Genomic DNA, 9,940 nt, shown 5'->3' with positions numbered 1-9,940 from the left:
AAAAATCTTTGTGGAATTTGTGCCATAGCGTTTTACTTAACTGGTTTAAGGTCAGGACTTGGTGCCAACCCTGAACATTGTTGATTTACTTTTGTCTTTTGGTCCATTGTTCTGGTTCAGGTTGAATTGTTTCTCCAGCAAAATGACATGATGACTTCGGAAGCTCATTTAATACCTTTAAGTTTGGCACTGAGGAGGAGGAGGAGGAGGAAACAAAAAGTGGCTGGACTTTGAGCAGCTGATCCATGTGTCAAGATGGAGTTGCTCATTTTCCTCATTATTCCTTACTAGCCGGCGTTGTCTCTCTCCTCTGCGGGAGCTGCCGAGACTTCGGCTCGTGCAGTCGGTGAATAATTGACAATCGGTCTCTAACAATTAGTCATGCGTAGGCTTCAAGTAAACATGGCTCTCCGTACGCGTCATTACTTTTGACGGCTGCTCTCTCAGTTTTGCTATCCAATATGCATTCATCTGGCTGAAAATATCCACCGTGTGGTAAACCGCTGCCGGCGTCCCTTCACCGATGTCGTCGCTATCGATCGACTTTTTCTCGGTAGCCTTTTTGAGGTCCGCCGCTGGGAAGCTTTGTGTCTGACTGGCGCTATGCTCCCATAAGCTTTGGATGTCAAGAAGGTGCATCGGCTCGGCCCTGTAAGCCAGCAGCGTGGAGCAATTTGCCAGAGCAATGTGACACCAAAATCCCATTTGCCACTCCACGGTGACCAATAGGATGGAAGCCAGGCGCTCTTTCTCCGAGTGTCCTATCCTTGCTTCCTACCTCGCTCGATCATTTCCTGCGCTAAACAGTTTGCTCGGAATTGCGTTCATGTCGGTCTAGCCCTTTATTGACGTTTGACTTTTCAACTTTGCATAATACCTTGCGGCTTTTGTTCCTCAGTCTGTCTGGTTGTGAGGCTAATCCTCAGTCGGTGCTCAGCATTGGGTGTCCTCTGTTCAGCTTCCACCCACCTCCACGTATTTAGTCACGGAGACAGCTGTCTGAGAGAAATCTGTAATCGCACTAGCACACAAAAGCTCAATAGTGCTGCTTCCTTTTTGAAGCAGAGCAATATGGAAAGATTCATTTTGCCCATCTCTCATCTCCTGTACTGCCACAACAAAGCTGAAGTGTGATGTCATTTTCTGCGTGCGTGTGAGTCGTGCCTTTGTTAACCCTCATTAACTCCCGTACTTAACCTCAGGTTTCATTGTGTCTCATTAGCAGTTTATCGTACCTTGTTATGGTGTCCCGCCGTTCATTGACTCAGTCATCTGTATTTGATGGTTAGGTTTGCCTCACCTGTTAGATAGCGATGCCGGAAATGATGCGCGTGTGCACGTTAGCAATATCACTTCTTTGATTTTGGTTTCGGACAAAAAATGACACACTTTTTTTGGGTCACCCCACCCATATAAAGCCGGGCCTTTGTTTGAATGACAAGCAGTGTGCAGTGCATTCCTGCTGCCATTTAGTTATCGCTTCACCAGCGTCTGAGGCAGCCTCAATATGGTGGTGGGCTTCAGCCAGGTAGGGCATGCTCCACCGCAGGCGGCCCGCTGTCGATTATATCCGGCCTGCCGGATGACATTGCTTAAGGTGGACTAGATGAAAAGTGACTGGAGTGAAATGGATGACTTAAGACACGGGAATATTTTCACCTCTGCGAAAAATGCATTGATTGGCATTTTTCGTTTTTTTGTTTTTGCCTCACACCGCTTCCGAGCACAGCGCACTGACACCATCTTTACGATAGCCGCCCAGTGACAATCATGGGAGGACGCTTTGCCATCGCGCCTTGTCGCCGATACACGTAACACTCGTGCTATCCCGCTTTAATATGCCAGAGCCGGAGAAAAAACAATTTTGTCTCTCCAGACGGAATGGTAAACTGCGCGCAAATGGGATTAAACGGGATGTGAATGGCTGGCTGGCGGAATATCGAGAGAGAGGAGACAAAAGAAGTAGTTAGGCTGGGGTGGGCAGGACTGAAAGACCAAGAGGATCATTGAACACAATTTAATCAGAAATAAATGAGGGGGAATAAGTGGGCAATAAGAGAGGAGATGAAGAGGGAGGGATTCAAGTAGGCACAGACGGCAAGAAAGACGGGCAGAGCCTGCTCATTAAAAGGGGAAAATCATTTCAACGTGTGACATCATATTTCTAGCTCAGGAAATGTGTCATTCAGGTGACACTGAGAGTATCTTTGGAATTTCAGATTGGACATTTTCCAAATTCAAAAAAGATTTTAGTGTAAAAAATGCTGGAAAAAAAACAAAGCAGATAGAGATCATTGGCTGTGTTAATATATTCTGTCGTTGTCATGGAAACGGCCGATCCCGGGTGGCTTGCCTTTACATTGGCAAGCACCATATGGAAAGGCAGGGCAATATTAAATACAGCATGTTGACATTTGGGAATCAGAGGCACAGCGCAGTGTTGTCTGCATCTAATGTCATGTATTGTGTCTCAGCACTGTCCAAATGTCATGTGGGCCATGCAAATACGGAAATTGGCACAAGACCAATTTTGTATATACCGTAATTTTCGGACTATAAGTCGCGGTTTTTTTCATAGTTTGGGTGGGGGGGCGACTTATACTCAGGAGCGACTTATATACATATATGTTTTTTTTCACTTTTTTGGGCATTTTATGGCTGGTGCGACTTATACTCCGGTGCGACTTATAGTCCGAAAATTACGGTACGTATGTATTTATCCATCGTTCATAGCAATTGGCTCATGCGTCTTTCCTCTCTATTCTGTCATGTGGAAACCTTCAGCAGCACTCGTGCAGCTCCTGCTCCCATTGCTTTAAAATCTACATTGATCACAGGCTAAATGAAGTGCGCTCAACTCCCCTCTCCATTTCGATTGTTTAGCTGTAATAGCAGTATATTAACAGAAGCTCTGTCGAGCGAGCAGGAAAAGAGAGCGGGAGGGAGGGAGGGAGGCTGATGGCTTCCAAAGAGGCCTGTTTTATTAACAATAACACGGTGGCTGGGCACACTGATCAGTCTCCTTCAAGCATACATAATTACCATGGTAGCCAGAGAGAGAGGTGCAAAGGTCCAGACAGGTGCAGCCAGGTGAGCGCTGCACACAAAATGAGGCTCATCCGCAATACACCAGCTGAGGTCAGCGCACAAGACAAGACAAGATTGTCCTTTCTCTATCAGCTTGCCTGCCCCTCTCTGCTCTAATTGTTTGTCTCTCTCCATCTCATCCTCAGCCACTAATCATTTCTTTCTTTCTTTCTTTCTTTGAAAAAGGAGGCTATCGCTGCATAATGAGATTGAAGTGGAACAATGTGCTTATTTCACTATCCTTCTTCCCAAATTCTTTTTATTTTCTATACACGGCGGCTCTGATCGTTAAGGTAAATGAGGCGCAGTATGCCTGCACGCCTCAATCCTTCTCTTCGCCAATTACTCCCACACAATAAGGAGTTTGATTCAAAGTCTGTCTTTGTGAATGGGCCACAAAATTAGCGCTGCTTATCATCCAGCCAAATTTTCAGTACGATAATATATCATTTATTGAAAAGTGAACATTTTCAAGTCGGAGCCGAATTGCAACAGAATCAGAGACAGACACCTCACTTGGTAAAGTGTCAATTTGAGCCACGGCACTGGCTGTGCATAAGAATAGGCAGCCTAAAATGGTGCGCACGCACGCACGCACGCACATAACTTTCAAATCAGGGCGCTTTTGTCCGAGTTGAGCGCTTAAGAGGCTGTGGGATTGCAAAGACACACATTCATACATCCGAGATGGTCTGTGTACACTCTCCTCCCTCCGTCCCGGAGTAATTAAGAGCATTAAAAACCACATGTTGATCTTCAGCCAGTCAGTCAACACTACTAAGTGTCAGATTGCGCAGGCTCTTTCTATTTTTAGACTACCCTGTGCCAGGTGGCAATCCGGCTGTACGGAATTAACCTCAGGTATCCTCAAACAAGCCTGCAGGTAGTGGATAAGATCTTGAACCTGAACTTAAGGCTATCAGGGCCATTTGAGCTCCAGCCACCATTCAGTGGGATCTTTCACCTGACTTGGGTGGCTCTAATTTGTTCATTTCTTTTATTGAGAAGGTCAACTACTAAATGTTTTATTCATACTGTTCATTTTCCACATTCGTGGACTGCTAGCGTGCTCATGAGAACAAAGGACAACACCAAATTGCATTTCCTTAATGAGAACTCAAATGGGCTAATCTTGAGGGACACAAACAAATACTGTAGGTCAGGGTCCAAACGTGGAATTTTTCCAAGCTGTGACTCGTCTTTCTCTAATTTTGCTGCTTTATTTATCCAAACAAGAAGCAAAAAAATGCCGAAACACGTTTAGTTCATTTCTGCTTGACCTGTAATGTAGCCATTCTTCCTCGTCTTGAGTCGGTGAATGCGGGCCACACACACACGCGCGCGCGTACACACACTATTGTTTTTGCCGTGAAGAGATTATTATGTAAATTCATTATTTTAAAATTGCACCGGGCTTTAGCTTGTCTCTGTGGGACTTTTCGTTTGTAGTGAGATAGCAAGTGACAGAGGAGCAAAACCTTAAGTTAATTACAGTTAATAGCATTAATCCATTGTCCAACCCCCGTAACCTGACAATCCGGCTGTCCAGAATTAACCTCGTGTATCCTCGCGTTATCGCTTCATCACATGCACACACACGTACACACAGACGCCTGCACAAAGACACGCACACGTGCGCACTAAGTAACAAATCGAAACTTGGATCAATTGGCACAATTACTGTCACTGCGCCCTCATTATACGCAATCGGTCTAATTTGACCTTTGTCAGACTTTTTGTTTAAAGGAATATAATGTCAAGCACAGATGAGAATCCAGAGATAATCCCCAATCTTTCTTTTAACATTTCTTGCATTTATCAGTTCTTAAAAGCAGCAGTGACAGGCAGGCACAGCTCTTTATGCGTTGAGGTTTCAAAGAGAAACATTTACAAGCACACTCCCACTCCGCCCTTTAAACATGGCTTTCAAGTGAAACTTCATTACGCTCCCCATGGGATGCTTTTCAAACTCATTTTCATCTTTGAAGCAGAAACCACGCAATCCCTTGTTCGTTTGTTTGTTCGTTCGTTCGTTTGTTCGATCTATCTTTATATTCTCTCAATACGTCTTCCGAAATGTGTAAAGCTGAATTGTTTTCATTCCTTCTACTTCTACATCAACCTATTTGTTGTGTCTTAACTTTTTTTTTTTTTTTTTTTTTCTCCCCACTGACTGGCTATTTCATTTTACTCTCCAATTGATGTGCCCCGTTGTTGGCCTTTTTTCTACGAGGCACTAAATCGATTTGGAGGTGCCATTCAGAGTCCATAGCTGTCATGTTTTACAGCAGTGTGATGCTGAAGGCTGGTCAGATAATGAGCCAAGCCAAGCCTGGCCTGGCCTGGCCTGGCCTCGCCTCTGCGTGTTCTGCCAGGCTTAGTGATGTGAAACATCAATAGTCTTCCCACAGATATTTTAATGAGAAATGCATCTCTGTGTTCTGTCTTGTCTTTTAAGGTGCCAGCACACGATACAATTTATTGGCCATCAAAAGTTACGGCGTCCGCAGTATATATGCAGTCATTTGGATAAAAGGCAGAGTCGCTTGGTTTCGCTTTCTTCCCGTCTTCACAGAGCGCCATTACTTTTATCTTTGTGTTGAGATTTTTGCAAGCCCCATCTTTGACGTACTCGACTTTTGCTTCAGATATTGCGCTGCTTTTCAAATGAAAACAAAAGTGACAAGCTTAACTGGTTGCCAGCCAATGACTGGCTTGGATTCATATATACTGTATGTATTGTAACGATCATGCGCCGCTCATTCCATTCCGGTCCAGTACAGAGTGTGATCTGACACCGAATCACCGTGATGTTGCAATGCCTGTGACTTAATACACCAAAGGTTAATTCCACTGCGAGCCTCGGGGTTGACATTAAACTAGGCGAGCGTTGACGGCGGTGAGTGCTGCATTATGACATGAACATTTCCACCTTAAGCTGGACGTAGCATCTTCGCTGTGTGTGAATGATTATTAGCCATTGTGACACGGAGCGCTCTCTCCACACTGACCTGCTCAGGTGCGAGTCGGCTTTGTCATTACCACTTGTGAATTCTGTCTTGACTGGGTGACCTTTCTCTCTCTGTCAGTGTGTATCATCTATTTTTGTACAAGACAGTGGGAAGACTTGCCTTGTTTTTAATTAATGATTAGAACCTGTTCATTAAAAAAAAAAAAAAAAATGTCTTATCTTTTCCTTTGTCGGTTAGACATTTTTATTTTGCCAAAAACAAGTTGGCTGTTAATCGCCGTACGAATCAGCACCAACGTACTTTATTTTTTTGTTTACACCACGGGTGGAGTGGTGGAAGGACGTTTAAAGTGGCGACGACACACGGCCAATTTATCAATAAGGACAGATTGATGAGGATGCCCAGGTCCCATCAAAATGTTTTTGTATGACAGAGTATGTTCTCATCTTCTTTGCGTTAGTCTCCTCATACTCATGACTGTTCAACCATAACTCCATTTGCAAATAAATAAATGAATCTTTAAGGCCTACAGTACGTATAGCGAGTAGCTGTCAAATGGAATCCTTCAGTAATTGGGAAAGAAAGAGTCTTTTACAGCACAAACATGATTGTCTTTTTGCAGCCCTAATATCCCTGGACCATTGCGTGAAGAAAGTGTCGTCCAACCCGCAGGCAATGGCTTTTTCGTTTTTAGTCCATCTTCAACCCAAAATGTGACACAGACTGCATAGTGTGGCCAGACTTAGCCTTCACCTCGCTGGCATTTCCGTTAAGAGTCACTCTCATCTCAGCAGTCTATAAATGAAGATCTGGGTCCTCAGATGTTGACATCGCCTTGGCTTCCCTACCTCGGGAATGTCTCAGAGCACTAAACACCTTTTAATTCTGAGTGGGATTATATATTTGGGTCTTTCTTCCCACATCTTAATTCATTTGTATTTCTTCAAACTCCATATTCCCTTTGCTCCAAAATTTCAAGCTGCATCCATCTCTAAGACTTTGACTGACATTCTGTCCCATTTTGCTTGAGGAAAAGAAGGCTCTTCTATTGATTATGATCAAAATACTCACTGACCAATAATTCCCAAGATGAAGTCTGGATGCTGACTTTTTCTTTTTTCTCTCTAAAGTTCCGGTTTCTTTCTCCCGCTGCCGTGTACTCCATGTTGCCCTCGTTTTTCCTTTTTGTGGCCTTACGGGGAGGGGAGTATCAATCACAGAGAGACTTTTTTTTTTTTTTTTTTTTCCCCCTCTCACACTCATGCAGAGAGACTTCAAATGGCTTTGTGGTGACACGGCACTGTTTGAACTGTATGCAATGTAACCTTCCTTCCATTCCACTCCGTTCGTTCCCTTGGGTAATGTGTACCACAGCAGGTTTCCCATCTGTCATGAGGACATTGTCCATTAGGAGCGATGAGTCACGAGGCAACAGCATAGTCAGTCGTCAAATGAATCACACGTACACAGATGTAATAGGCTCGCCGTTCATCGATAACAATGCAAGTGCGTGCCTGATTGGTAAGAGAATGATGAATTGGATGTTGCCCCGCTGAGCTGACAGCAATTTCCTTGAACGTGACTCACGCAACGGCGTATACAAGAACAAACTTGAACGAGCAATGGAGTCTGTTTCATGTCTACGTGTGCATGCGTGTTTTATCAATTGAGAAAGAGCACAAAGCCATGAATCGTAAGCAAGCAGGTTAGTGCTCGTAAAACCAGACGCTCCATTTGCATGGATGAGATGGAGGACTTTCCATCTTGTTGTTACCACACTGCAGAATGCATGCTTTCAACTTTCACAGATGGATTGCAATGCTTCGCCCTTTCAGACAAATGTAGGCTTCTCTGTCGCAAGTCAACTTCTCAAGCCACGGCGAGTCCTGGCGGCGAGACGTCATTACATTGAAGCGTCTCCAACTGCCGCCGCTTGTGGTTGAGCCTTCCGACCACGGTCGAGACAGACGGACCATCCAAATATTCCGAACAAGTCCACCTGGACGACGATAAGCACGGGGGAGTCGTTGGCCGACGTATCCGCAGTTTCTGCCTAACTATTTACGTATTTTGCTTGATGTTTCCATCATCCACCATGTAAAGCGACTTAAGTCAAAGTCAAAGTCAAAGTCAGCTTTATTGTCAATCCCTTCACATGTCAAGACACACAAAGAAACCGAAATTCCGTTTCCTCCATCCCACGGTGACGAGACATACAAGTAGGCGACACAAAACAAAAACAAGAAGGCACAAACCATAAATAATAAATAATAAATAAAATAAAATGAGCGATGAATAAACAGACCAATAACCCATTGAATATGAGGGGCAAAACCGAGCCAGTGAGCATACAGCAAGAACAGGACGCTACGCTGAAAGGGGGAGCGAGTTCAGGATCCTAACAGCCTGGAGTACGAAGCTGTTGGAAAGTCTGGTGGTGCGGGAGCGCAGGCTCCTGTACCGCCTCCCAGAGGGCAGAAGTTCAAACAAAGAGTGAGCGGGGTGACTCACATCACTCACAATCTTGGTCGCCTTGCGAGTGAGATGGGAGGTGTAAATGTCCTTCAAGGAGGGGAGAGAAGCACCAATAGTCTTACTAGCCGTTTTCACAATGCGCTGCAGGGCCTTCAAGTCTTGGTCAGTGCAGCTTTAAGTAAACCACTCCAATTTATTCCTGATAAAGTAGCAAGCCAAGTGACAAATGAAGCAAGTTCTTCTGTTTGCCTTCCAGACAGATTGTCAAACTGCAGTTGATGGTGCACTTGAGTTTAATTAGCCTGTCTGGCTAAAGCTGTAGGCATTAATTATATGTGACATTGATTGAGAAAGTGTGCATTTGCAAGGTGGAATGTAAAAAGGAAGGGCAATCGAATGAAATGAGGCGTGGAGACGTTTCGATGTTGCAAGAAAGAAGAAAAGAGAGCAGACGAAAACGGGGGGGGAGGATGCAAAGTGCAATCTTTGTCCAGACAGCTAACTGAAGCAGCTTCATTTGAGCGCAGGATGACCGTTGACTACGACTGGAAGTGGAAGCACTAATTGATGTGACAACGCACATGGATGGACTCCACGCGTGACAGCTGATGTCTCCCTATGACAACAAGAATTAAGAGCGAGGCTGAGCGTACACCCTCAGTGGTTCAACTGATCAATCAAATGTGACCTCATTAACATACAGTGATTCACTTGACTTGGGCTTGTTTGCAATGAACATTAAAGTTTGATCAATCCTCAACAATATATGATGGAAGTCTGACTTTAACTTCATTTGTTCATTATATTTTTCCACTTATGGCTATGGCGTATGTCGTGATGTTTTCTTTCCCTCTGCCGCATAAAAAAAAAACATGAAGTATACACGTTCAAAAAATAATATCCATCTGATTCCAATTATATATAAAAAGAATCCTGATTTGATAGAAGATATTTTTTGCATATTATGAAATTCAAAGTGGGTTTTTAAAATGAATGAGAATTGCAAAGTCAAAACATTGTACATTGGGGAAGGCTACAAACGGCATGAACATGTCAAATTGAATTTTTCAATTGTTCCAATGCCAATGTTATATCGTGCACTCAATCGATATGTGCAGTAATTGTAGAAATGAAAACAAGGATTATTGCTTGCCACACACTTTCCATTCATATTTGACATTTCCTGGAGCTGGCATCTTTCGCCTTTACGATCCGTATACTGACCTTGGCGTGATAGCAGTGTGTGTGCCTTTCTTTATGTGTCTGTCTGTTGGTTCTGTGGAGTGCGCTAATAAGCACCACTTTGTCTCTGTATGTCCTTGTCCTACATACACAGACATGGAGGGAGGGAGGGAGGGAGGAAGGAGAGAAGCAAGCTCGGCAAAAAGGAGAGAGGGACACTAAAA

This window comes from Syngnathus acus, chromosome 22 (genome assembly GCF_901709675.1).
Source record: "Syngnathus acus chromosome 22, fSynAcu1.2, whole genome shotgun sequence".
NCBI classification, from domain to species: Eukaryota; Metazoa; Chordata; class Actinopteri; order Syngnathiformes; family Syngnathidae; genus Syngnathus; species Syngnathus acus.
This window is presented reverse-complemented; position numbering follows the sequence as displayed.